General features: G+C 35.6%; 1 protein-coding gene across 3 annotated transcripts in view; it reads left to right on the top strand.

Annotated features, from left to right (window-relative positions):
• Positions 1-2830: 2830 nt before the first annotated feature.
• The window catches only part of LOC106457955 (irregular chiasm C-roughest protein-like), a 66391-nt gene continuing 63026 nt past the window's right edge, over positions 2831-6195 (top strand). Inside the window, exon 1 of one of the 3 annotated variants that reach the window (XM_022384046.1) lies at positions 2831-3123. The gene's annotated coding sequence lies outside the window, so the exon portion shown is untranslated. The remainder of the gene's footprint in view (positions 3124-6195) is intronic. The other 2 variants (XM_022384044.1, XM_022384045.1) reach the window with 2 other exon arrangements.

A 6195-nucleotide genomic window follows, 5' to 3' on the forward strand; every position in this document is an offset into this window, starting at 1 on the left:
ACGGTTCGAACACTGAAGCCATAAGTATAGGAGCAGAGACGTCCTCCCACTCACCAAACAGGCAGAAGCAGTCCATTAAAGCCAAATCTCTACTGATGAGAATGTGTTGTTTTTTTTTAATGCTAAACTTGTAGTTTTCCAGTTCTAGTCATCCATGAAAATGTTCGCTTGGACAATGCACGTGCTTAGCGCGTGACGTTATGATGGTGCATGATGTCTAATAAGCGCCAAAAGAAACTGTTCAAGCTTTAGATATAAATTAACAAAGTATTTAATTTTCCTAAGTTAAGAGATAGACAAAGAGCAGATATTTGAATGCTAAATAAGAATTATTAAAAAAAAATGTATTTAAGGTATATCTTTTACATATAAAACTGGGCACTGGAAGTAATTTTAATAGATGACTATAAGAAAATGTTGATTTAATTCATCTTAGGTTCATTCTTGCTTAGTATGATGCGCATGAAAACTTACAACAGTTAATCAACTTAAATATATCTTATACGGCATGATAACTGGTTTCTACAAACTGAATATAGGGCCACAACTATCTGTAGAATATAAATATGTATTCAATCACGTAATGTGTTGGGTCAGTTAAGGGAATAATAATAACAACAACAACAAAAAAAACAAAAAAAAACGTGTTGAGTTCACAGTACAGGAAGTTAGAACGGGTTCAGATGGTACAGCGATAAGCTTGATGGTTCATAACGCAAAAATTCTGGATTCGTTTTCCATGGTGAGCATAGCTTAGATAGCCCATTTTACAGTGTGAAACAGGTAAGGAGTGTAAACAGGATATGTGTGTGAAATAGGTAAGGAGTGTAAACAGGATATGTGTGAAATAGGTAAGGAGTGTAAACAGGATATGTGTGAAATATGTAAACAGTGTAAACAGGATGTGTGAAATCGGTGAATAGTGTAAACAGAATATGTTTTACAGCTCAAATAAAACAAACATTAAATTGTAAACTATGCTTTAATTAATTATTAATTGTTATCACATTTCAATTTTTATTGCAATATAAAAATGTCTTGTTATAGAAACACGCTTGATTGAAATTCTCTCTCAATTTCTGTAAGTCAATTTTTACTTTATAGAGCAATTGACAGGAGTAAACGATGGTGTGAATATTATATTTCAAGACGTTGAAAGTTCGACTAATGTAAGATTCATTGCATTACTCGTTTTTTTTTTGACGTTGAAAATATTTGTCTGTAATTTTGGCCATTCTTTTAAAGCAATATATACAGTTTCTTTATATATACAGTTTCTTTTAAAGCATATATACAGTTTCTTTATATATACAGTTTCTTTAAAGCATATATACAGTTTCTTTATATATACAGTTTCTTTAAAGCATATATACAGTTTCTTTAAAGCATATATACAGTTTCTTTATATATACAGTTTCTTTGAGCTAAATTTAAAAATCATCTCTCAGTCTTTCTCGAGAAAATATTTCGGAAGAAGTAAATAAGAAATCTGTACACACCACGATATTATTTCACGTAAATCTCTATAATAAAATCTGTGAGCTTCAAAACCCATTTTACCCCATACGAGACTTCTAATTTGAATATTTTCAAATTTTAACAGCTTTTGTTATATTTATATTAAACCTCTATAAGTCGGTTCAGTTAGATCTAAGAGCCCTTAAGCCCCCATTTGAACACCAACCTTTGCTAGGTACCCGGCAGGCAATGTAGGGTTTAAAAGTAATGTTATACATGGAGCGTGGGCCGCCTTTTCCACTATTTTGAGCTGTAGCACACTAACCGTTCATCAAATGCAAAGTTACCAGTACAATGCTTGGCGTTAAACGCCACTTTGTTCTAACGTGGGCTTCACGCATTTTGCTCCGACTTCCTCGCTCAGTAGAGTCCTGGCCCAGCATGGCCAGGTGGTTAGGGAGCTTGACTCGCAATCTGCGAGTCGCGGGTTCGAATCCCCCGTCTCACCATATATATGCTCGCCCTTTCAGCCGTGGGGGCGTTATAAAGTTACGGTAAATCCCACTATTCTTGGTAAAAATGTAGCCCAAGAGTTGGCGGTGGGTGGTGATGACTAGCTGCCTTCCCTCTAGTCTTACACTGCTAAATTAGGTTAGGCCTAAACACAGATGCTTCTTGAGTAGAGCATGGTCTTATTGTTGACACTTTCAAAATCATTAGCTAAATTATATGGAATAAAAATTCAAGTGATCTTAAAGATATTTTTATGTGTGATCTACCGAACTGATCATTACAAAACGATTCTGATCACAATTGAATCATGATGGATTTACTCTAATCAATAGATATGTTTCTTCACAAGACTCGGAAGATTTTAAATTGTGCTAAGCTTTAACTGCAGTGCTTAGATGACAAGCAACATTGTTAGACATATTTGAGGTGCGACTCAGCAGTACTGTAGATGTTGCTACTAAAACATAAATTGTACAAGACATGTGTGGTTAGTATATTCTGCCAGTTGTACTAAAATATGATAATATTCATTATTTATTTTTTTTTACAAGATGAGCTCATTAATTCTCTATTTCTCTTCAAATTTGACTTTTAAAAGTTCTAAAAATACAACTTTTTTGGCAAATTATGGGAGTGTACTTCTTTGTGGCACCTTTGACATGAGCATCAAGGGGAGCGTTGAGCTTAAGCTAGGCAAGTGAATGGAATGAGTCAAGCGGAAAGGCACGCGTACAGGGATCCAATTGCTTCAAGAAGCTCTGTGGCATAAGACTAGTTCTGCTCGTGCCGATCTCTAGTCAAGGCCCCCGAGAGCGGCGCCAGTAAACAGAGTGTGTTCATTGCTTGCTGGCGCATGTGCACGTTCACTTGTTTTGTCGCGTGGTTTGCCCAGAAACTCGAGTGAACTTTTCAGAGATACCCTCAGTTCCGTTAAGCGCTTGTGTTCATCGAGAAGCACAGTGCACCCAGAAAATCGGTCCACTACTAGCATGCACACCTAAGTTTCCGTTTGCACTTTGGAGTTGAAAGAGTTTAGTGGCCAAACTTTGAACCATATATTCTGCTACAGAACCAAAGGTCGGTCTCTGACCTGCTCTGACAAGCAAGACGACCTAGTCACCTAGACGGGTTAGGCCTGTTGTTTCTGTCAAGGTAATGGACTTTTCTCATGTAGCTTCCTTATGATATTTGTCACTCTTACGTAGTCAACAAAAAATATAGTTCCTATTAAATGCACATTTTGCTGTAAGGTGTAACTCGTATTAGTCCTTTATCGTGCATATATGACACGAAAGTATGAAAAATATGCTGTTGGATATATTACCAAGAATTCTTATTTCTCGTGTGTGAAATAGGTAAATAGTGTAAACAGGATATGTGTGAAACAGGTAAGGAGTGTAAACAGGATATGTGTGAAATAGGTAAGGAGTGTAAACAGGATAAGTGTGAAATAGGTAAGGAGTGTAAACAGGATATGTGTGAAATCGGTGAATAGTGTAAACAGAATATGTTTGAAATAGGCGAATAGTGTAAACAGAATATGTTTGAAATAGGTGAATAGTGTAAATAGAATATGTTTGAAATCGGTGAATAGTGTAAACAGAATATGTTTGAAATAGGTAAGGAGTATAAACAGGATATGTAAAATGTGGTTAAAATAGGGGAATAATGTGAACAGGATATGTGAAATGTGGTTAAAATGGGGGCACTTGATTTACGAGATAGCGTTAACTAAATGGTGCCTGTCATACGTATTATGGTTAAATAAGGTGTATCACATATGTGTGAAATGGTTAAATAAAGTACGTCAGTTACGTACTACATGGTTAACCATTGTATAGCAGTATAAAAACCATTTCAGCTGCCAGGTATATGTGTTCTTGTTAAATAAGGTATACCACATACATGTTTCATGGTTAAATAAAGTACGTTAGATACGTGTGACATAGTTAACCATTGTATAACATTAACTCAATTTATTTTTTGTCAGAAATGAATTAATCGCAGAAAATTTTTAAATATTTGAAGTATTCAACATTAATTGTTGTTTTGTCTATTTGGACTTTTTGTAATATGTTGGTGATATATCAATTAGACGAAAGTTTAATAGTGTGTGTGGCTAGTCATCGTATCTATTCTACACGCGGTAAAAAATACAAATTGCAGGAAGAATTAATTATAGTGTTATACTCGTTTTGGTTACTAAGTATTTTCGTCCTGTTTGCTATTGTGTTGTAAGGCAGGCTACAACAAAATGATAAGGTTGCTTTATCCGTTTCATATTGTGTTGTAAGGCGGGCCACAACAGAACGCCAAGGTTGCTTTGTTTGTTTCTCATTGCGTTGTAAGGCAAGCTACAACAGAACGCCAGAGTTGTTTTATGTGTTTCATGTTATGTTCTAAGGCAAGCTACAACAGAATGGCAAGGTTGTTTTGTCTCTTTCTCATTGCGTTGTAATGCGGGCTACAACAGAACGCCAGGGTTGCTTTATGTGTTTCTCAGAGCTTTGTAATATAGCCTTACAACAGAGCACACAATATGTGTTTTTGTTAGTTTTGCTGAGTTTTATCATATGGCCTTGCAACAGGACACAAAACACGCCGATTAGTTTTTCATAGTGTTGTCTTTTGACGTTACAACAAATCACGAAGAACGTCGTCTTGTTGGTTCCCATAGTTTAGTCATTTGGTTGTGTTTGACCTATTTGTAATAATTTGTCATATTGTATGGAAAGAAGCTGATTACCATAGAACACAAAAACTTGTTTGACATGTGTGGCTTGGAACCTGCCTTTCAATTTGACTAAAGGTCACACAGAAACCTTTTTTTTGAAGGTTTTAAAAATGTGCCATTCAAATGATTATATTAAGTACTAAAATGCAAAGGCATCTTAGTCTTTTGACACGATGATCCTAACTGAACCAAGTTTACGGGTTGGAGATCGGTGATTTTGTGTTACAGCTAATCTGTTTTTATGGGATCATTGAATAGAAAATTCATTAAAAGGGTGTTACAGCAGCTGTTTATAGTAGATGAGACTAAACACAGTTACACGTATTCAGTAAGACAACAAATCAACGTCTAGTTTTATGCACTGCTGTCACAGCAGCTGTTTTTAGTAGATGAAACTAAACACAGTTACACGTATTCAGTAAGACAACAAATCAACGTCTGCGCGAAATGACAAAGTTCGAAAATGAACTTATCAGCCTATCATTGTATAGGTTGTACTTTACAAGCGAATTCCATGTGACAATGTGAATAACCGTCATAACGTTTATAATTTAATAAACATACTGTAAAAAAAAAAACGTGAGTTAATGACCCAAAAATATTCAGAATGAACTATCTTACGTCTTCAACAAGGTCTGAAGATAAATAATAAGCAATAAAGTATAGGAAGTCGTAATTTAGAAACAAAACAGATTAGGATACTCTTTCATAAATTAGAAACCCAAAATAGTAATATTAAAATATATTAATGGAGAAGAACTATTATACATTCGAGGCATCGGTATGTGAACAGTTTCAGAATTGGCACTTGTTTGAGGTTCATGATCTATTCAGCTAAAAGAGGCGCTCAGAATGTGCACTGTTGTTTTAAATCTGCCGCAGCTGTTAATCTGTTGAGGTATGCTGTTATATTTTATAACTTTGCCAAGTACTCTTTTTCGTGGTTAACTTGTAAGAAACACGACAAAAGTGTATATACAAAAGTTGCTTTTAAAAATAGAATTCAGCAGTGCATAAAACTAAACCTTGATTTATTGTTTTACTGAATACGTGTAGCGGTGTTTAGTCTCATCTACTATAAACAGCTGCTGTAACAGCAGTGCATAAAACTTACTATTTGACGCTTGTCTAACAAGGTCTACGGTAGGTAATGTTAGCAGGGAAGTACTATTTGACGCTTGTCTAACAAGGTCTACCCGTAGACCTTGTTAGACAAGCGTCAAATAGTACTTCCCTGCTAACATTACCTACCCCAGGTAACGTTAGCAGGGAAGTACTATTTGACGCTTGTCTAACAAGGTCTACGGTAGGTAATGTTATCAGGGAAGTACTATTTGACGCTTGTCTAACAAGGTCTACGGTAGGTAATGTTATCAGGGAAGTACTATTTGACACTTGTCTATCAAGGTCTACGGTAGGTAATGTTAGCAGGGAAGTACTATTTGACGCTTGTCTAACAAGGTCTACGGTAGGTAATGTTATCAGGGAAG

This window comes from Limulus polyphemus, unplaced genomic scaffold, assembly GCF_000517525.1.
Source record: "Limulus polyphemus unplaced genomic scaffold, Limulus_polyphemus-2.1.2 Scaffold396, whole genome shotgun sequence".
NCBI classification, from domain to species: Eukaryota; Metazoa; Arthropoda; class Merostomata; order Xiphosura; family Limulidae; genus Limulus; species Limulus polyphemus.